The sequence below is a fragment of the Aquarana catesbeiana genome, linkage group LG03, assembly GCF_042186555.1.
Source record: "Aquarana catesbeiana isolate 2022-GZ linkage group LG03, ASM4218655v1, whole genome shotgun sequence".
NCBI classification, from domain to species: Eukaryota; Metazoa; Chordata; class Amphibia; order Anura; family Ranidae; genus Aquarana; species Aquarana catesbeiana.
This window is the reverse complement of record NC_133326.1, coordinates 49,203,454-49,226,750: the sequence shown is the minus strand read 5'-3', so window position 1 is coordinate 49,226,750 and position 23,297 is coordinate 49,203,454. Positions and strand designations below refer to the sequence as shown.

The 23,297-nt window shown below is 43.4% G+C and overlaps 1 protein-coding gene and 1 long non-coding RNA gene across 2 annotated transcripts in view; one reads left to right on the top strand and one right to left on the bottom strand.

Moving 5' to 3' along the window:
* SEMA4B (semaphorin 4B) overlaps nucleotides 1-23,297 on the bottom strand; it is a 165,694-nt gene that overhangs the window by 130,139 nt on the left and 12,258 nt on the right. The gene's annotated exons all lie outside the window — the stretch shown is intronic.
* LOC141134435 (uncharacterized) overlaps nucleotides 1-23,297 on the top strand; it is a 40,225-nt gene that overhangs the window by 14,158 nt on the left and 2,770 nt on the right. The window contains exon 2 of the long non-coding RNA XR_012243150.1: nucleotides 14,709-14,925. This is a non-coding gene — a long non-coding RNA (uncharacterized lncRNA). The remainder of the gene's footprint in view (nucleotides 1-14,708; nucleotides 14,926-23,297) is intronic.

The window sequence follows — 23,297 nt, the reverse complement described above, 5'->3', positions numbered from 1 at the left end:
GGTGGCACTGATAGATGGCACTGGGTAGGCAGCACTGATGAGGATTGAGGAGCTACTGACAGGCATTACTGAGTAGAATCTGAAGGACACTGACAGGCATTACTGATGGGGCACTGATTGGCACTTTTATGGGCACTGATTGGCACTTTGATGGGCACTGACAGGCGTTCTTTATGGGGCACAGGCTGGCAGCTGATGGGTAGTGATTGGCAGCTGATGGGCACCTCTGATGCATAGACCCCCCCATCTGACAGGGAGAGCCGCTGATCGGCTCTCCCTGTCAGCGCAAACCGGGAAAAGCCGGTTGCCGGCACTTCCTGGTTCACGTGATGATCAGATGTGATTGGTCACAGCTGATCACGTGGTAAGAAGTCTCCGTCAGAGGCTTCTTACCACAATCTGAGATGCGGTGTGTTAGACTGACACACCGCATGTCCAAATGCCACGCTGCACGCCTCCGAGGGATAACAGAACCACTTTTCCGATGTTGTATTGCTATATGGCAGGTGGCAAGTGGTTAAAAAGCAATCTAACGCGTTTCGGCACAAGGCCTTGTGCAAAGCCACGTGCTGAAATGCATTAGTTGCTTTTTAAATCACTGTTATGCCATAAATAAAGCTGTCTAAAGGATTTTGGAGTTACTGGCTCTCTCTACTAACTTTGTTATTAAAAACAATAGGCTGCATTTAGATCAGTTAAAAAAAAGAATGCCGAATGCCTAAAAACATGATATTTTTTACATCCATGTGCAAGCGCCCTTAAAGATCTCAACAAAGCCTCTAAAGTTGGGGTTCAGTGGGCTTTTAACAGCTGTTAGAAACATCTGCTTTCTGTTTACATTAGTGGGCAGGAAAACTGCTCAGATTATGTTACAATATAAAGTATTAAGAAAAGTACCAAGGCCATCTTCATATTGCTGCACTGCGGTAATGAATGGCAATGCGCATTATGTGTGTTGGTGCATTTCAGTGCTATTAATTCTAAATAGCACCCCAATGCACCTGCATTACAGTGCACCACAATGCATGGTGAGTGAGGTACATTAAACAAATAGTGCATGTACATTACATTGTGTAATTTGGTGCATTAGGCTGCCAATTTAAATGAATGCACCTTAAAGTGTAGCACAACATGTGATAACATGCATGCAGGGCCGTGTCTTTAACACAGGGCAAAAGGGGCAGCTGCACCGGGTCCAGTCATTGTTGTGGGGCCCAAAGCAGCTGTCCCTTGAGCCCGCACTGCCCTCAAATAGTTGATAAGTGGATTCGGGAGGACCCATTAAAATATTTGCCCAGGGTCCAATCAATATTAAAGTTTGCCCTACATGCATGTGTTAATACACCACTACAATGTGATGCCAAGTTTGTTGTGAATTTTAAAGATGAATTTCTCCACATTGCTCAGAGGTGCAAGGGTAAATAAGGGCTTGTTTAACCACTTGCCGACCGCCTCACGCATATATACGTGAGCAGAGCGGCACGGGCAGGCAAAATCACGTACCTGGTACGTGATTGCCTTCCCGCGGGCGGGGGGTCCGATCGGACCCCCCCCCGGTGCCATCGGCGGTCGGCGTTTGGCTGGGAGAGTTGAGAGACGAGGGGGAGACCATCCGATCGTGGCCCCCCCCTCGCGATCGCTCCCAGCCAATGAGAAACATCCCCTGCCTCTGTATAGTACACAGAGGCAGAGGATGTGATGTCATCTCTCCTCGGCTGGCCAGTTTCCGTTCCAGCACCGAGGAGAGAAGACATGTAAGTGCACCAACACACACACAACACAGTAGAACATGCCAGGCACACTAAACACCCCCGATCGCCCCCCGATCCCCCCCCAATCACCCCCCCCCCCTGTCACAAACTGACAGCAAGCAGGTTTTTTTGTTTTGTTTTGTTTTTTTCCTGATTACTGCATGGTGTCAGTTTGTGACAGTTAGCAGTGGTAGGACAGTTAGTATTAGCCCCCTGTAGGTCTAGGGTACCCCCCTAACCCCCCCTAATAAAGTTTTAACCCCTTGATCACCCCCTGTCACCAGTGTCGCTAAGCGATCATTTTTCTGATCGCTGTATTAGTGTCGCTGGTGACGCTAGTTAGGAACGTAAATATTTAGGTTCGCTGTCAGCGTTTTATAGCGACAGGGACCCCCATATACTACCTAATAAATGTTTTAACCCCTTGATTGCCCCCTAGTTAACCCTTTCACCACTGATCACCGTATAACTGTTACGGGTGACGCTGGTTAGTTTGTTTATTTTTTTTAGTGTCAGGGCACCCGCCGTTTATTACTGAATAAAGGTTTAGCCCCCTGATCGCCCGGCGGTGATATGCGTCGCCCCAGGCAGCGTCAGATTAGCGCCAGTACCGCGAACACCTACGCACGCACCGTACACGCACCGTACACCTCCCTTAGTGGTATAGTATCTGAACACATCAATATCTGATCCGATCAGATCTATACTAGCGTCCCCAGCAGTTTAGGGTTCCCAAAAACGCAGTGTTAGCGGGATCAGCCCAGATACCTGCTAGCACCTGCGTTTTGCCCCTCCGCCCAGCCCACCCAAGTGCAGTATCGATCGATCACTGTCACTTACAAAACACTAAACGCATAACTGCAGCGTTCACAGAGTCAGGCCTGATCCCTGCGATCGCTAACAGTTTTTTTGGTAGCATTTTGGTGAACTGGCAAGCACCAGCCCCAAGCAGCGTCAGATTAGCGCCAGTACCACTAACACCCACGCACGCACCGTACACCTCCCTTAGTGGTATAGTATCTGATCGGATCAATATCTGATCCGATCAGATCTATACTAGCATCCCCAGCAGTTTAGGGTTCCCAAAAACGCAGTGTTAGTGGGATCAGCCCAGATACCTGCTAGCACCTGCGTTTTGCCCCTCCGCCCGGCCCAGCCCAGCCCACCCAAGTGCAGTATCGATCGATCACTGTCACTTTTTTTTGTAGCGTTTTGGTGAACTGGCAAGCGCCAGCGGCCTAGTACACCCCAGTCGTAGTCATACCAGCACTGCAGTAACACTTGGTGACGTGGCGAGTCCCATAAGTGCAGTTCAAGCTGGTGAGGTGGCAAGCACAAGTAGTGTCCCGCTGCCACCAAGAAGAAGACAAACACAGGCCCGTCGTGCCCATAATGCCCTTCCTGCTGCATTCGCCAATCCTAATTGGGAACCCACCACTTCTGCAGCGCCCGTATTTCCCCCATTCACATCCCCAACCAAATGCAGTCGGCTGCATGAGAGGCATTTATATGTCCTCCCGAGTACCCCTACCCAATGAACCCCCCCAAAAAAGATGTGTCTGCAGCAAGCGCGTATATAGACGTGACACCCGCTATTATTGTCCCTCCTGTCCTGATAATCCTGGTCTTTGCATTGGTGAATGTTTTGAACGCTACCATTCACTAGTTGAGTATTAGCGTAGGGTACAGCATTGCACAGACTAGGCACACTTTCACAGGGTCTCCCAAGATGCCATCGCATTTTGAGAGACCCGAACCTGGAACCGGTTACAGTTATAAAAGTTACAGTTACAAAAAAAAAGTGTAAAAAAAAAAAAAAAACACAAACAAAAATAAAAAAAAATAGTTGTCGTTTTATTGTTCTCTCTCTCTCTATTCTCTCTCTGGTGTTCTGCTCTTTTTTACTGTATTCTATTCTGCAATGTTTTATTGTTATTATGTTTTATCATGTTTGCTTTTCAGGTATGCAATTTTTTATACTTTACCGTTTACTGTGCTTTATTGTTAACCATTTTTTTGTCTTCAGGTACGCCATTCACGACTTTGAGTGGTTATACCAGAATGATGCCTGCAGGTTTAGGTATCATCTTGGTATCATTCTTTTCAGCCAGCGGTCGGCTTTCATGTAAAAGCAATCCTCGTGGCTAATTAGCCTCTAGACTGCTTTTACAAGCAGTGGGAGGGAATGCCCCCCCCCCCCCACCGTCTTCCGTGTTTTTCTCTGGCTCTCCTGTCTCAACAGGGAACCTGAGAATGCAGCCGGTGATTCAGCCAGCTGACCATAGAGCTGATCAGAGACCAGAGTGGCTCCAAACATCTCTATGGCCTAAGAAACCGGAAGCTACGAGCATTTTAGGACTTAGATTTCGCCGGATGTAAACAGCGCCATTGGGAAATTGGGAAAGCATTTTATCACACCAATCTTGGCGTGGTCAGATGCTTTGAGGGCAGAGGAGAAATCTAGGGTCTAATAGACCCCAATTTTTTCAAAAAAGAGTACCTGTCACTACCTATTGCTATCATAGGGGATATTTACATTCCCTGAGATAACAATAAAAATGATTTAAAAAAAAATATGAAAGGAACAGTTTAAAAATAAGATAAAAAAGCAAAAAAATAATAAAGGAAAAAAAAAAAAAAAAAAAAAGCACCCCTGTCCCCCCTGCTCTCGCGCTAAGGCGAACGCAAGCGTCGGTCTGGCGTCAAATGTAAACAGCAATTGCACCATGCATGTGAGGTATCACCGCGAAGGTCAGATCGAGGGCAGTAATTTTAGCAGTAGACCTCCTCTGTAAATCTAAAGTGGTAACCTGTAAAGGCTTTTAAAGGCTTTTAAAAATGTATTAATTTTGTTGCCACTGCACGTTTGTGCGCAATTGTAAAGCATGTCATGTTTGGTATCCATGTACTCGGCCTAAGATCATCTTTTTTATTTCATCAAACATTTGGGCAATATAGTGTGTTTTAGTGCATTAAAATTTAAAAAAGTGTGTTTTTTCCACAAAAAATGCGTTTGAAAAATCGCTGCGCAATTACTGTGTGAAAAAAAAAAATGAAACACCCACCATTTTAATCTGTAGGGCATTTGCTTTAAAATAATATATAATGTTTGGGGGTTCAAAGTAATTTTCTTGCAAAAAAAAATAATTTTTTCATGTAATCAAAAAGTGTCAGAAAGGGCTTTGTCTTCAAGTGGTTAGAAGAGTGGGTGATGTGTGACATAAGCTTCTAAATGTTGTGCATAAAATGCCAGGACAGTTCAAACCCCCCCAAATGACCCCATTTTGGAAAGTAGACACCCCAAGCTATTTGCTGAGAGGCATGTCGAGTCCATGGAATATTTTATATTGTGACACAAGTTGCGGGAAAGAGACAAATTTTTTTTTTTTTTTTTTTTTTTTGCACAAAGTTGTCACTAAATGTTATATTGCTCAAACACGCCATGGGGATTTGTGAAATTACACCCCAAAATAAATTCTGTTGCTTCTCCTGAGTACGGGGATACCACATGTGTGGGACTTTTTGGGAGCCTAGCCGCGTACGGGACCCCGAAAACCAAGCACCGCCTTCAGGCTTTCTAAGGCCGTAAATTTTTGATTTCACTCTTCACTGCCTATCACAGTTTCGGAGGCCATGGAAAGCCCAGGTGGCACAAACCCCCCCCAAATGACCCCATTTTGGAAAGTAGACACCCCAAGCTATTTGCTGAGAGGTATAGTGAGTATTTTGCAGACCTCACTTTTTGTCACAAGGTTTTGAAAATTGAAAAAAGAAAAAAAAAAAAATTTTTTTCTGGTCTTTCTTCATTTTCAAAAACAAATGAGAGCTGCAAAATACTCACCATGCCTCTCAGCAAATAGCTTGGGGTGTCTACTTTCCAAAATGGGGTCATTTGGGGGGGGGTTGTGCCATCTTGGCATTTTATGGCCTTCAAAACTGTGATAGGTAGTGAGGAGTGAAATCAAAAATGTATGCCCTTAGAAATCCTGAAGGTGGTGCTGGGTTTTCGGGGCCCCGTACGCGGCTAGGCTCCCAAAAAGTGCCACATATGTGGTATCCCCGTACTCAGGAGAAGCAGCTGAATGTATTTTGGGGTGCAATTCCACATATGCCCATGGCCTATGTGAGCAATATATCATTTAGTGACAACTTTTTGTAAATTTTTTTTTTTTTTTTTTTGTCATTATTCAATCACTTGGGACAAAAAAAATAAATATTCAATGGGTTCAACATGCCTCTCAGCAATTTCCTTGGGGTGTCTACTTTCCAAAATGGGGTCATTTGGGGGGGGTTTGTACTGCCCTGCCATTTTAGCACCTCAAGAAATGACATAGGCAGTCATAAACTAAAAGCTGTGTAAATTCCAGAAAATGTACCCTAGTTTGTAGACGCTATAACTTTTGCGCAAACCAATAAATATACGCTTATTGACATTTTTTTTACCAAAGACATGTGGCCGAATACATTTTGGCCTAAATGTATGACTAAAATTTAGTTTATTGGATTTTTTTTATAACAAAAAGTAGAAAATATCATTTTTTTTCAAAATTTTCAGTCTTTTTCCGTTTATAGCGCAAAAAATAAAAACGGCAGAGGTGATCAAATACCATCAAAAGAAAGCTCTATTTGTGGGAAGAAAAGGACGCAAATTTCGTTTGGGTAGAGCATTGCATGACCGCGCAATTAGCAGTTAAAGCGACGCAGTGCCGAATTGTAAAAAGTGCTCTGGTCAGGAAGGGGGTAAATCCTTCCGGGGCTGAAGTGGTTAAATGTGCTTTTACTACTTGTTCAGAATATGTAATTACTTTAGTGTGCACTGTGTGGGCACTGGTTCACTTTAAACAAGTTCAACTTTCAGAGAATTTTGTACGTTACACCTAGATTTACGGTATAACGTGTGATATGCTCCTGCCCCCCCTGCACCCCCTGATCTCCCCTGTGACAGCAGGCAGGAGTTCTCCCCACAGCCACTGTGGCATTTCAAAATCATCGCAGCTGTGCGAGCTCCACCTGCATAGCCGCGTCATTCATTCACAGGAATCTGCAAATGAAGAAACTACAAGTCCCGTCTCCATCGCAGCAGATGGCTTGTAGTCCTCAGTGACCTGCGAGTGCCTCGATGAGCGACCCCATAGTGCACTCACACTTCCTCCAGCTTTGTAACTGAATGCCCATATGGAGGTATGAGCACAGAGCTGGAGGACGTGTCTGCAGAAACCCGACATTGCACCCGCACTCTATGAATCGCGGGTGCAATGCTCAGCAAAATCCTTTGACAATAATAAAAAAACAATGCACATTTATTCCTGTGAAAATATGTACATTCATTTATTTTTTTTCAAAAAGGTGAACCTAATTTGTAAGATATGGGATTGAACAGCTAAAGAATAGATGATAGATGTCTATTTAGGAACTTAGTCAGATATTAAAGCAAGGACATGTATCAGTTTATAATATAAGTATCTGATTGTGGCCCTAGCTTGTACTGTACCCATATGCATGTAAAGAAGGAATTATACCTTTGCTTCAGAAGCTGATATAGTGCCACCCGGAGAAGAGAAAGACGGAGGGTCGGCATGACTAAGAGAGGAACAGGTCTGAGAAGGGTTAAAGGGGTTGTAAACCCTCGTGTTTTTTCACCTTAATGCATCCTATGCATTAAGGTGAAAAAACTTCTGGCAGTCACTGGCCCCCCAGCCCCCCGTTTTACTTACCTGAGCCCTGTATTTCGCTTGGTGGAGATGAGCTGTCCCTCTCTGCACGTGGTCCTGGCTCTTGATTGGATAGATTGATAGCAGTGCAGCCATTGGCTCCCGCTGCTGTCAATCAAATCCAATGACTTGGGCGACGAATGCTGGAATCGGGAGCGCGCCCGCAAGGTAACCCCCCCAGTAGAGCGCTTCTCCTAGGGGGTTATCTGATAAGAGGAGGAGCTGCGAGAGCCGCAGAGGGACCCCAGAAGTCGGGGATTGAGGCCACTCTGTGCAAAACGAGCTGAGGTAAGTATGATATGCTTGTTATTTTAAATTTTTAAAACTGAACCTTTACAATCACTTTAAAAAACTCTGTAGTTAGTGGGGTAGGGGTGTAGCTTATCTGATTGGTGGCTTAGGGGTCAGATGGTCAGGGTGTCAGGGTCAGGCAAAGGTATTTCTGTGCAAGGGCTGATGGGTAATCATTCCAGAAAGTTCAGTTGACATGAAGAGTTTTCCTCCCGCCCTGTATTCTAGGTTTAGGGTGTATTCTGGGTGGGGGACAATTTTGGACTTTTGTCGCAGCAGCTTGCGGGTCAGGGGGTCTTTGGGGGGATCAAGGATTAACCAGGTTGTTAAAGAATTGGGGGCCCATCTAGGGTATGACGCTCCCACCTAGTTGGTTGTTGGTGGTTCTCCCAGGAGCTAGGTCCCCTGGGGGAAAGTCAAAATGTGGAAGTTGCAACGTTTTCAAGCCAGATGGGGCGCGGCTAAGGACATGTATAGAAATAGAAGTGCAGCGCTGGATAATAATGTGTTTACAGAAGTGCAAATAAAATATATTTACAATATACGCAGTGGTGTATTTAGGTTTTGTGCTGCCACAGGCCTGACTAAACTCATGCACCCCCCTAATTTAAATACGACCCACCCCATCCTGCCGAGGCCACACCCCTTCCTGTTTAAGACCCACCCTATCATCTGTAAACCACACCCCTTCCTCTTTAGGCTCATTTGGCACCTTTCAGGGGGGAACGGGTACCTGTTTTTGACAGGTACCCTTCCCCACTTCCGGGAGACTGCGCTGTCTCCTCTGAAGTTTGCCCCCCCTCCTCCTTCCTCCACTGGGCTTCGCACATGTGCAGTAGGGAACCGGTCGGTTTCCCTTACCATGAATGATAGTGGCAAAACCCGAGAGCCAATCCGAAAATCGTCTGAGGTGTCAACATCGCTGGATCCCTGGACAGGTAAGTGTTCTAATATTAAAAGTCAGCAGCTACAGTATTTGTAGCTGCTGAGTTTTAATGCTATCACGGGGGGGGGGGGGCTCACTGTGCCCATCAATTGCAGCCTCACTGTGCCCATCAAACGCAGCCACTGTGCCCATCAATTGCAGCCACTGTGCCCTCAAATGCAGCCACTGTGCCCATCAAACGCAGCCACTGTGCCCATCAATTGCAGCCACTGTGCCCATCAAACGCAGCCACTGTGCCATCAAACGCAGCCACTGTGCCCATCAATTGCAGCCACTGTGCCCAATCAAATGCAGCCACTGTGCCCAATCAAACGCAGCCACTGTGCCATCAAACATAGCCATTGTACCATCAAACACAGTCACTGTGCCCTCAAACTCAGTCACTGTGCCCATCAATTGCAGCCACTGTGCCCATCAAATACTGCCACTGTGCCCATCAAATGCAGCCACTGTGCCCATCAAATGCAGCCACTGTGCCCATCAAATGCAGCCACTGTGCCATCAAACGCTGCCACTGTGCCCATCAATTGTAGCCACTGTGCCCCATCAAATATAGCCATTGTGCCATCAAATGCCCCCACTGTACCCATTAAATAAGGACACTGTGCCATCAAATGCCGCCACTGCCAGTGCCCATAACACTGATATCATTTATTCAATCATTTTACCTGCTGTCCTGGGGGTTTCCCTCGTACTCCTCTCTCTCCTCCTCCTGACGTCACAGCCAGATCCCGCCCGGGGGCCGAGGAGAAGATTCACTGCAGGAAAGCAGTGCAGGGGAGGGTAGGCAGAGCTTAAGGCTCCACCTGTCACCTGCTACTTATGAGGGGCGCGAGTCACATGCCGCCCCCCCCGCATGAGAGAAAGCCCCCCCACCCGTCTTCCCAATTCCTGGCTCCCGCGGCTGCCTTTCTGTAGCGGCGATGCGGTGTATGGGCGTGCGTGTCAGAGAGTGGGGGGAGCGTGAGATACACGCCCACACCCTCTGCCAAGCACGCTCATACACCGTGGCGCTGCTACAGAAATCCGGCCGCCGTGGGCTGCATGTGTGCGGGAGGCGGCCGCGGGAGCCAGGAATCGGCAAGATGGGTGGGGGGGCTCTCATGCAGGGGGGGGCGGCCCTCTTCGCAAAGTGCCGCCCTAGGCCTAGGCCTTGTCGGCCTAGGCCAAAACACAGCCCTGAATATATCAAACATATATAAACATGAATCAAAAATACAAACAGTGGTGGAGAATACAGACCTTGGGTCCTTCACGAAAAATTAATCTTTACATGGACTCTTTTCTTTTTTTATTTATGCACCTTTTTGTTTTTTATGAATTTACATTTTATATGTTATCACATATGGACTGTTTTTTCACTGGATGGTCTGTTGTATTTTTGATTCATGTTTATATATGTTTGGTATATTGTAAATTATTTTACCGTATATACTCGAGTATAAGTCGAGTTTTTCAGCACATTTTTTTGTGCTGAAAGTGCCCCCCTCGACTTATACTCGAGTCAAGCACTTTTCTGCAGCAAAAAATTTCATTTTCTGAACCAAATTTGAGGCCCTGTATCTCAGGGCCACTTTGTGCTATGAACCCCAAATTTGGTATACAAACCCAGTGGACCTGGTACCACAACATATCCAAAGCTGGGGTTCCTAGCCCTAAGTGGCCTTGAGATACGGGGCCCCAAAATCGGTTCGAAAATGTCATTCTCTGCTGCAGAAAAGTGCTTGACATTTTCTGAACCAAATTTGGGGCCATGTATCTCAGGGCCACTAGGAGCTAGGAAGCCCAAATTTGGTGTGCAAACCAAGTGGAACGGGTGCCATAAAATATCCAAAGCTGGGGTTCCTAGGACCAAGTGGCCCCGAGATACGGGGCTGCAAAGCTGGTTCAGAAAATGTCATTCTCTGCTGCAGAAAAGTGCTTGACATTTTCTGTACAGATATTTGGGGCCCTGTATCTCGGGTACACTTGGTGCTAGAAACCCCAGCTTTGGATATTTTATGGTGCTCGTTCAACTAAGTTTGCACACCAAATTTGGGGTTCCTAGCACTAAGTGGCCCCGAGATACTGGGCCCCAAATCGGTCAACTGTGTCCATCTGCAGCAATGTCATTTCGGGACCATTTGGGTTCAGAGACCCCAAATTTTGGCTGCAGCTAGGGGGCATCTAGGAACCCTTAACTACTGAGTTTGAAGTTTGGGGGACCTATGGCTGCAAATGGGCACAGTGAGGCTGCAAATGGGCACAGTGAGGCTGCAAATGGGCATTGTTGACCCTCTTTTCCACTTACAGTAGCTGTGCATTTCTCACCATCGTCTTATACTCGAGTCAATAAGTTTTTCCCATTTTTTTGTGGTAAATTAGGGCCTCGACTTATACGGTATTTGCACTTCTGTAAACACATCATTATCCAGAGCTGCACTCCTATTTCTATACATATTTCTCTGTGCCCTATATCGGGGCTATAGTGCTTAGCCGCAGGATATCCTTCACGTTTTTTTTTCATTCATTTTTTTAAACACGCACCTAGCGCAATTCTTTTTTTTTTATTTGTTACGCGGCTGAGGACATGGTCGATAATAGTCATAAATGTGCCTTAAGGACACCCAAAGACCCTCTCCTGGTTGCTTTCTTTAATTGGTATTGTTAAAATTGTTTTGTTTCTGTTATTTATTAATAAAAGGGCTGCTGTGGCCGGTTAAACCCACGTCACGCAGTGTTGTGTCTTTTATTATAAGTTCAAGGACCGTAAGTTGATGAATCCTATAGTCAAGTATTTTGATGTAGACATAAGATATAAGTATCTTTGCTGCAGTATGACTCCCAGTAAATCTTCATTGTACAGAGATTGTGCTGATTACAGACTCTCTCCATCACACCAGCAGATATAGCGGTGTCATGTGGTTCATCCTTGAAAGATTAAACATTTTTTTTTCCTTAAAGACCAATACTTATGATCGGGGTAATTTAATGCTGCACACCACATGTATGGCAGGCTGTATTATCTGTACTAAATATGAACCCGGTGGTTTTCTGAGCTTTGTTGAGGTTACATGTGGCTTCAATGTAGGTTGACCACATTGCTGCAAAGTATAAAGGAGAGAATTATTCCGAGTTGTTATTCCAGCTGTCCTTCCCCTCCCTGCTAAAAATACATATTGAAAACACTAAAATCCTGAATGGTTCAGTCCGTGGATCAGCAAATCTGCAGCCAAATGATCACTTGATCTTGAAATGACACAGTGTTAGCAATTATTAGGATGTTAACGAAGATTGGATAAGAAAAGTAAGCCCAAGACAAATGTCCATTGTATTCTCATAGAATATAAAGCAGACCTAGCATAAAATATATTTTTTATTTAGTGCATGCATACTAGGTAACATATAACTAACATTTCCAGGTATTTGATCACAGTACCATACCTCCCAACCCTTTGAGATGGGAATGAGGGACACCTATCAGCAAAAGTATGCAGGTATAGGACACACCCCTTGCCACACCCCCTTAAAGGAGAATTGTACAAAAAAACAAGATTGGTTACACCCACAAGTGCTTTTTTTTACCACTACTATTCCTTTATATTGGCTTTTCAAATTTACATATGAAGCAATTTTAGAAATCAGATGAAAGGTTTAGCGCTGGGAAACACTTTTTGATTACCCTTGGTGGAGGAGATTACCCTTGGTGGAGGAGCCCTGCGCTTGGGGTCTGTTGGGACATGGGTAAGCAGACTTGTCCCTTCCCCCTGCAATCCCTATTACACTGTTTAATTTTGATGCTGCAATACAGTCCTATTATTATTTTTTTATATTATATTTTTTCCGTTAAATCTCATTGTACTTTTTCCCAATTGTTAGGTTTAGACTGTTTAGTCAGAATTTACCATCTTCAGATTCCCTCCTGATGAAGCGGTTATGTCCGCGAAACTAGTCGAGGAATTCGATATCTGAGATCAATTGTCTTATTGTAAAATCACGACCCCATTGTTCTTTATTTTTATTCATTTTTTAACTTCGCTGTAATGTATTACCATGATTTGTCTTTTGCATCAATAAAATCGACTATACTTTTATATTATTGGTATATTCTTTATACTGTTATGTGTACTGTACCGCAATAGTCCAATACGCCCCTACTTTCTTGGTCGCCTGACTGGGGATCAGGCTCCCAATCTTGCTAATTATAGATAAAAAGTGCATTTTATATACATCTATATGGAACACCCCCACTTTAGGCCCAATTTGGACATTTTCACTTAGGGGTGTACTCATGTTTGTTGCCAGCGGTTTAGACATTAATGGCTGTGTGTTGAGTTATATTGAGGGGACAGCAAATTTACACTGTTATAAAAGCTGTACACTCACCACTTTACATTGTAGCAAAGTGTCATTTCTTCAGTGTTGTCACATGAGATATAAAGATATAATAAAATATTTACAAAAATGTGAGGGGTGTACTCACTTATGTGAGATACTATATAAGGGGGGGGGGGACCCAGTGTTAAGAAGATCGTGAACTGTGAGTCGTCCCCCCTGCTAAACTGATGGGGCCTGAGCCCAATACATGAGGGCTGCTTGTACCCCCTAATGGTGGCCCTGATCACATGAGGTCTCGTCAGAGCTTCTCCCCTATATTACACCAACCATATACCCTACACTGTACAAAACACTTGTGGTCATGGCAGCCATTTCTAACTAATGGAAAGCCACAGTGATGACATTATTGAAATTAAGGGTACAAAAAAAAAAAGAAAAAGACAATCATTCTGGCCAAATTTGTGCCACCATATAATATAGTAGCATTTGTTACCTTAGCTAGCCCATAACAGATAATTCGGTTGTCATTTTCCTATCACCCATTCAAAAATAAAGGTGGAATCTGATTGGTTTTCACAGCCTGTGCAGAGGCCTTTCTTTTCCAATATATTCCAACAGAATCTTCCAAGTACGATTTCCACACTCATCGTCTACATTCCTCAAACTGAAACTTCTTTGAAGGCCAGCATCCCACATATGTAAGGAATGTCACACTCCATTTAATTGAAAATGATGTCCACAATTATTCGATGACAAAACTGTACTTTCCTGTATCATTGCAATGAATTGTATTTATGGCGCCGTATAGAACTTGGCTATATAATTGTAGCACAATCATTTCAAATTGAGAAATAAATAATTGCAGGTGAGAAATAAATTTATATGTGGTATAGTAATTACCAGTATAACCACAATCATTTGTTTTATTACTATCCTTGGAGAGGGACGTACAGAATTGTAATAGATTTTATATAGTGATAGTTATGTCTGTAAATACATCTCTATCACCTGCTATACATAGTGTGTCTTTTCTCTGTTAGCCCCAGTAATTGCTCATTATAACTGCTGATGACTTGCATCCATAATGTATTCTATTATCTACATCTGGGATTCGTCATCACAAAGCTATTTTTTTACTTGTCTGAGTTGTGCAACATGGAGGAAGATGTGTAACAAATCAAATTATTTTCTGATACTTTGTTGCTTTTTTTGTTGCACATTTGCTAACTTCTTTTAGTACTACAACTGAGATTCAGTGACAGTACAAAAGATAGGATGGTGTGCTAACTGCAGTAAGATATAGCCACCAATCAGATTTTATTTTACTAGTCAAATTAAGGAATAGTGAATTCTGATTGGTTGGTAGTTGCTTTGTTCTATTATATTGCAAGCAATAGTTATTATTATTATTATTTAAGATACTTATATAGCGCTGTCAATTTACACAGCACTTTACATATACATTGTACATTCACATCAGTCCCTACCCTCAAGGAGCTTACAATCTAAGGTCCCTAACTCACATTCATATACTAGGGACAATTTAGACAGAAGCCAATTAAACCTACCAGCATGTCTTTGGAGCAAGCAATAGTTAACATGGTTAAAGCTAAACTCCAGGATAATATTTTCTAAATATAAGAGATGTGTATTCTTCCTTGAATCTTTTCGATCTTTGTGTATTTCTTCCAGATCTGTACAGTAATTCAGTGTGAAACTTTACCTCTGTGCAGGAACTTCCTGTAATAAAGACCGCTCACTGCTGCTCCCTCTGCATGTCCAGAGTGACTGGTCTCGTCTCCGCCCCCTCCTGTCGTTTTCTACCTATAATGGGCGGAGCCTGCTGGGCCCCTTCTACAGCTCTGCTTTCTGCACAGCACATTGATGATGTCACTGCTACTTTTACAAGGTAATAACAGAGTTTGCAGATGTATTTGGAGTATGTGGATTTATTATATATTCTTTTTAGCTGATAAAGAATATATTTAAATGAATGTTTTTGTGCCCGGAGTTCAGCTTTAATCGCTTGCCGTCTAGCTGCCGTCATTATACAGGTTGGCACGGCAGGTTGGCACGGCTGCGCAAATTGCCGTAGGTGTACGTCGGATGCTTTAAGAGCTATAGGGGGCCCGCGGCGCAACGCCGGAACCAATGCGCGTGGCCGGCGGTTACGATGCCGGACGGTGACCCCCGATCGCTCCTCAGAGAGCCAGAACAGGGATCTGTCAATGTAAAAAAAAAAAACAGATCCCCATTCTGTCAGGGGAGTATAGAGTGATCGTCTGTTCCTAGTAATCAGGAACAGCGATCTCTCTCTACTCCCAGTCAGTCCCCTCCCCCCATAGTTAGAAACACCTCCCTAGGGAACACTTAACCCATTGATCGCCCCCTAGTGTTAACCCCTTCCCTGCCAGTGACATGCAGTAATCAGTGGCTATTTTTAGCTCTGATCGCTGTATACATTTCAATGGTCCCAAAAAAGTGTCAAAAGTGTCCGATCTGTCCGCCGCAATTTGGCAGTCCCACTAAAAATCGCTGATCACCGCCATTACTAGTAAAAAAAAAAATTATAATAAAAATGACATAAATCTATCCCCTATTTTGTAGACGCTATAACATTTGCGCAAACCAATCAATATACACTTATTGCAATTTTGTTTACCAAAAATACGAAGAAGAATACATATTGGCCTAAACTGATGAAGAATTTTTTTTTTTTTAATTTGGGATATTTATTATAGCAAAATGTAAAAAAATATTGTTTTTGTTTTTTTTTTTTTCAAAATTGTCGCTCTTTTTTTGTTTATGGCGCAAAAAATAAAAATCGCACAGGTGATCAAAAACCACCAAAAGAAAGCTCTATTTGTGGGGAAAAAAAGCACATTGATTTTGTTTGGGTACAGCATTGCACGACCGCGCAATTGTCAGCTAAATGACGCAGTGCTGTATCGCAAAACATGGCCTGGTCAGGAAATGGATAAATTCTTCCAGGGCTGAAGTGGTTAAATAAAGAAAAAAAAAAGGACAGGTTTGCCTTATGGTGTGAAAGAAAATAGGGAACTAACAAGATTGAAGACTGGTGGTAAGTGGTAACCAATAAAAAAAACTGTGAAAATTCCCAGTCTGCTACAAACCCAATTATCCTGTCTTATGCCCCGTACACACGGTCGGACTTTCCAACGGAATATGTGCGATCGGAGCTTGTTGTCGGAAATTACGACCGTGTGTGGGCTCCATCGGACTTTTTCCATCAGAATTTCCATCACACAAAGTTTGAGAGCAGGCTATAAAATTTTCCGACAACAAAATCCGTTCGTGTAAATTCCGACCATGTGTGGACAATTCCGACGCACAAAGTGCCACGCATGCTCAGAATAAATTAAGAGACGAAAGCTATTGGCTACTGCCCCGTTTATAGTCCCGACGTACGTATTTTACGTCACCGCGTTCAGAACGTTCGGATTTTCCACCAACTTTGTGCGAACGTGTGTATGCAAGGCAAGTTTGAGTCAACATCTGTCAGAAAAAATCCATGGATTTTGTTGTCGGAATGTCCGATCAATGTCCGACCGTGTGTACAGGGCATTACAGTTTGCATTAAAAACAGGGGTTTAGTTTGCACACATTAGCAAATACATGCGTAAGCTACAGAGCCGCTCCAAGGCACCCCAATATTTCTGCAGTCCTAACTCTTGTACATTTATGAGAGCCTCCAAAGTGGAACCACATGCATTCTAATGGATAGATGGAGGGCAGGTGAGCCGGAGGTAGCCCACCCCTCCTTAAAGGCACAGGGGCGCACTGAACACCCAGAAAATAGCACCCTCACCTATAACTGGCCTTCACGTGTACTCCTTGCTTTGACGGCCAGCTATAGGGGGGGTCAGTGGCCATTTGTTTCTAAGTGATAACCAATGTTGATTGAATGGTATCTCATACAAACAGATGCAGACCACATCTGCTGGCCCAGTAGAGCGCCCTATGGCTTCAGGTGGGATAATTGTCCATACTATGCAGTAACAAGAAACAAGACCAGCCTGTCAGGATATAATGATGGACTGTCCCCCAATTCTCCATTTCTAATTCACAGTGTTTTACAACAGCAGCAGCTTATAGATATTGTAATTGTCACTGGGTGTGAAGTTGGACATACATGCCCTGAATTACATCCCATTCCTGCTAAATAAGTCTAACAATTGAGCCATGGGTGGCCCTGATACCACCCAGCTTGACAAAAGTCAATTAAAAAAACATCGAAGGAGCCTGGTAGAAGACTGTCAGACAAAAAGATCAGATGCAAAAACTGTTCGGATACTCAGACAGCCGCGGGTGCTGTGGCTGTCTGAGTACAATAGCCAGCAAGGAAGATAAACAGCATTGATTGAGGAGCCAATTGATTTCCTTCATTCAGCCTGCGGACCAGAACAAGAGAAAGCTAAAAATTTAACTAAAGACAATTTTATTTTTTTTTAGTTTTGGAAAGAGAAGAGAAGGATTAGAATACCTGTCAGGTTTTTATTGCTGTCTGTGTCATGGAGATTCACCCTCTCTATGTATTCTGGAGATCTTTATCATTGAAAGTGATAGAAAATCACACATTTTTTGCTTGCTTTTATCCTGTCCTTTGGGCATTATTCCTTCCACTGTTGTTGACATAGTCTGTGTCAGTGGCATAGAATAGGTCCTTCCACTGACACCAACAACGAGGCACTATTCCTCCCACTGACAGCAATGATGGGGCACTATTCCTCCCACTGACAGCAATGATGGGGCACTATTCCACCTAATGACAGCAATGATGGGGCACTATTCCACCTACTGATACTAACGATGGGGCACTATTCCTCTCACTGACACCAATGATGGGGAACTATTCATCCCACTGACACCAATGATGGGGCACTATTCCACCTACTAACAGCAATGATGGGGCACTATTCATCCCACTGACACCAATGATGGGCCACTATTCCTCCCACTGACACCAATGATGGGCCACTATTCCTCCCACTGACACCAATGATGGGCCACTATTCCTCCCACTGACACCAATGATGGGCCACTATTCCTCCCACTGATACTAACAATGGGGCACTATTCCTCCCTCTGACATCAATGATGGGCCACTTTTCCTCCCACTGACACCAATGTTGGGGCACTATTCCTCCCACTGACACTAATAATGGGGCACTGTTCCTCCCATTGACACCAATGATGGGGCATTATTCCACCTACTGATACTAACTATGGTGCACTATTCCTCCCTCCCTGCATCAATGATAGGCCACTATTCCTCCCACTAATAACAAAGAGGGCACACTCTTTACTTCAATTGGCACCAGGACATTTTCTACTCACACTGGCCACAATCCAGCTCCCCTAAAGTTTAAAGAACAGAAAACTTTCCCTTTGTTTAGAAAGTTTGGAGACCCCTGCTCTATCCAAAAGAAAAAAAGTTTTGCCTTTAATTCTACTTTAACATCTATGGATGGCCATAGTCTTTCATAGTCTGATAGTTTGCCAGCTTTCGGAGAGAGATTTCACATAAAGCTCTCCTGTGCTATTTTCACAAGCTTGATCATCCTATGACTGCTGGGATCTCAGTGAATCATACAATTCTGCACAACTAGCCAAAAACTTCAATATTCTGTTTATGCTTTTTCTTTTTTTTGTCTAAAAATAAACCTTCTTGCAAGTCCTGTGGACAGTGATGTGGGAATTCAGCCCTCCATAGGATTTTCTGCAAGCTAACATAACATAACAAGTCACAGCACAATGTGCTTTGTAAAACTGGGGTTGCAAGACCTCATTTATTCCTTAAGGTGGCCACACACGCTTCAATCTATTTATTCCTTTGATCTGATTGGCCATCACCCGATTGGCTGAAGGGACAGGCGATCTTATTAGACGCCTAGGAGGAGGGGAAAAGAAATGACTATTGGAGACCTGCAAAGCATTGTAACCATGATGAGTGCTCTGGGATATTATATTATAAAAATGAATGTCTTTTTTTTTTCCCTTCCTCCTTTTTTGAATACTTTCGAAGGGCTGGATGACAAATGAATTAAAATTACTGTTGATCATGCTGTTCCTATTTGCTTAACTGATTTCCCCCCCTTTTTTTCTGTGTATATTTATGTAATGCTTTTATTTATTTTATTTTTTTTTTTAAATCTGTTATAAAAATTTCCAAAATTAAAATACATGATGAGTGGCTTATGGGTACAATGCTCTGGCTCCTGCAGACTATTTTTCCAGTTTAGGTCCATTTAAAACTACTTCTGCCACGGTGGAAGATAGATACAAGGGAAACAACCTCGTCACATTGTCATCATAAGAGAAACTAAACTCAGATCCTGTCCACCTTCACAAACAGTATTCTTGCAAATCCTGCACACAGCCATACATTCATATTAATTGTATCCAAAAGACTTACATCAATTATCCCTAATGTGTTTCAGCCGCATGAATTTAAAGTGGTATTATCCACTTGACCACTGGAAGATTTACCCCCTTTATGATCAGGTCATTTTTTGCTTTTTGTCACTGCGTTATTTTAACTGACAACTGCACGGTTATGCAACGCTGTACACTAATAAAATGTATATTATTTTTTTTTCCTACAAATTGAGCTTTCTTTTGGTGGTCTTTGATCACCACTGTGTTTTGTTTTTGTTTTTTTTTGCGCTATAAGCAAAAAAAAAAGGCCGAAAACTTTGAAAAAAATATATATTTTTTTACATTTCTGCTACAGTGGGGCAAAAAAGTATTTAGTCAGCCACCAATTGCGCAAGTTCTCCCACTTAAAAAGATGAGAGGCCTGTAATTGTCATCATAGATATACCTCAACTATGAGAGACAAAATGTGGAAACAAATCCAGACAATCACATTGTCTGATTTTTGAAAGAATTTATTTTCAAATTATGGTGGAAAATAAGTATTTGGTCACCTACAAACAAACAAGATTTCAGGCTCTCACAGACCTGTATCTTCTTCTTTAAGAGGCTCCTCTGTCCTCCACTCATTACCTGTATTAATGGCACCTGTTTGAACTTGTTATCAGTATAAGTCCTCATGCACATGGACGTTTTTACAGCTGCTTTTTTGAGCTTTTTTTGCAGCTTAAAAAGGCCTGTCTATGTTAGTCTATGGCTTCATGCCCACCTAGGCGTTTCTGAGCTGCAAGTGGCATAGGCGTTTTTAAGCTGTAAAAAAAACCCAGGACCAGTGGGTTCTGAGAGACGTTTTTCAGCTGTAAAAACGCTCTAACGCTGAAAAACGCTCAAAAACGCTCAAAAACGCTCAAAAACGTCATTCACCAACGTTTTTTAGCGTTTTTGATCCATTGAAAAAAAAAAAAAAAAAAAAAATTTGGAAAAAAAAAAAACGCTCAAAAACGCTAACGCGGAAAAACGCTCAAAAACGCTCAAAAACGCTCAAAAATGCTATTACAAAAACGCTGAAAAAAGCTGAAAAAAGTCACTGCTAAAATACTGGCGTTTTCATAACTTTTTTTAACAGCCTGTGTGCATGAGGGCTAAAAGACACCTGTCCACAACCTCAAACACTCACACTCCAAACTCCATTATGGTGAAGACCAAAGAGCTGTCGAAGGACACCAGAAACAAAATTGTAGACCTGCACCAGGCTGGGAAGACTGAATCTGCAATAGGCAAGCAGCTTGGTGTGAAGAAATCAACTGTGGGAGCAATAATTAGAAAATGGAAGACATACAAGACCACTGATAATCTCCCTCGATCTGGGGCTCCATGCAAGATCTCACCCCGTGGGGTCAAAATGATCACAAGAACGGTGAGCAAAAATCCCAGAACCACACGGGGACCTAGTGAATGACCTCCAGAGAGCTGGGACCAACGTAACAAAGGCTACCATCAGTAACACACTACGCTGCCGGGGACTCAGATCCTGCAGTGCCAGACGTGTCCCCCTGCTTAAGCCAGTACATGCCCAGGCCCGTCTGAGGTTTGCTAGAGAGCATTTGGATTGAGGATTGGGAGAATGTCATATGGTCAGATTAAACCAAAGTAGAACTGTTTAGTAGAAACACAACTCGTGTTTGGAGGAGAGAGAATGCTGAGTTGCAACCAAAGAACACCATACCTACTGTGAAGCATGGGGGTGGCAACATCATGCTTTGGAGCTGTTTCTCTGCAAAGGGAACAGGAGGACTGATCGTGTACATGAAAGAATGAATGGGGCCATGTATCGTGAGATTTTGAGTGCAAACCTCCTCCCATCAGCAAGGGCATTGAAGATGAAATGTGGCTGGGTCTTTCAGCATGACAATGATCCCAAACACACCGCCCGGGCAACGAAGGAGTGGCTTCGTAAGAAGCATTTCAAGGTCCTGGAGTGGCCTAGCCAGTCTCCTGATCTCAACCCCGTAGAAAACCTTTGGGGGGAGTTGAAAGTCCGTGTTGCCCAGCGACAGCCCCAAAACATCACTGCTCTAGAGGAGATCTGCATGGAGGAATAGGCCAACATACCAGCAACAGTGTGTGACAACCTTGTGAAGACTTACAGAAAACGATTGACCTCTGTCATTGCCAACAAAGGATATATAACAAAGTATTGAGATGAACTTTTGATATTGACAAAATACTTATTTTCCACCATAATTTGCAAATAAATTCTTTCCAAATCAGACAATGTGATTGTCTGGATTTGTTTCCACATTTTGTCTCTCATAGTTGAGGTATACCTATGATGACAATTACAGGCCTCTCTCATCTTTTTTAGTGGGAGAACTTGCACAATTGGTGGCTGACTAAATACTTTTTTGCCCCACTGTATAAAACATATCCATTAACATTTAAAAAAAAAAAAATTTCTTCATAAATTTAGGCCAATATGTATTCTGCTACATATTTTTAGTAAAAAAAAATCCCAAAGAGCATATATTGATTGGTTTGCGTGAAAGATATAGGGTCTACAAACTACGATATATTATATATATATACTGGAATTCATATTTATTTATTTTGTATACTAGTAATGATTCCACCCTCGCCCGGTCCTCCGTCTGGATTCGCTGTCTCTGGCTGCTTGAGTGACAGGACCGTGATGACGTCACTCCCACACATGCACACGGGAATCACTTCATCATGGCATAGAGTGGGTGCCGTAAATGTGGTCAGAGCTGCGCACGCGCGGCTCAGATAACATTAACGCTGACAGGAGAGGCATTTATGACGAGAAGAGACCATTAGGGTCCTGCCTGTCAGTATTTTTTTAAAATTTCGACTTTAACTGCCTGCCGACCAGCTGCTGTCATTATACTGCAGCAGGTTGAGTAGTTTCTGCGAATCGCCGCAGGTGTACGTCGGCTTGTGAACACAATTTTGTGAGCGGGCGCCCTCCCATTGCCCAGCGGGGGGGAGCCAATCAGCGGGTCCGGCGGACTCGATGTCCGCCGGCCACCCACGATCGTTCCCCGCAGTGACAGAACGGGGATCTGTCTGTGTAAACAAGGCAGATCTCCATTCTGACAGGGGAGATCACACAGATCCTGTCTTTCTGCTAAGATGGATCTGTGTGTTTCTCCAGTCACCCAGTCCCCCATACAATTAGAATACACAAACTGGGAACACATTTAACCCCTTGATCGCCCCTTGATGTTAACCCCCTTCCCTGCCAGTGTCATTAGTACAATAACATAGGGCTGGGAAAAAAATCGATTTAAATCTTGAATCGAGTTGAGAGGTCAAATCGATTAAAAATGTAAGCAAATCGATTTTTTTTTCACCGCGCCGGTCCCGAGACGCTGCGGGCATGAGTTTTTAGGCGAGGCCGCGGCTTCGGTCTAGTCCGCGAGGCCGGACGCCGTGGACTAGGCCGAAGCCGCGGCCTCGCCTAAAAGTTCATGCCTGCAGCGCCTCAGGACCGGCGCGGTTTCCAAAAAAAAAAAAAAACTAGATTCGAATCGTGAATTGAGTTTTTTTTAAGGGAATCGAAGATTTTTTTTTTCAAGAAAATCTCCCAGCCCCACAATAACAGTGCATATTTTTAGCACTGATTACTGTAATATTGCCACTGGTTCCCAAAAAAAGTGTCAAAAATGTTCAGTCAGGTGTCCGACCTGTCCATTGCAATGTCGCAGTCCCACTAAAAATCACTGATCGCGGACATTACTAGTAAAAAAAAAAAAATGTCATAAATCTATCCCCTATTTTGTAGACCAATCAATATATGCCTATTGCGATTTTTTTTTACCAAAAATATGTAGCAGAATACATATTGGCCTAAACTATACATTTGTT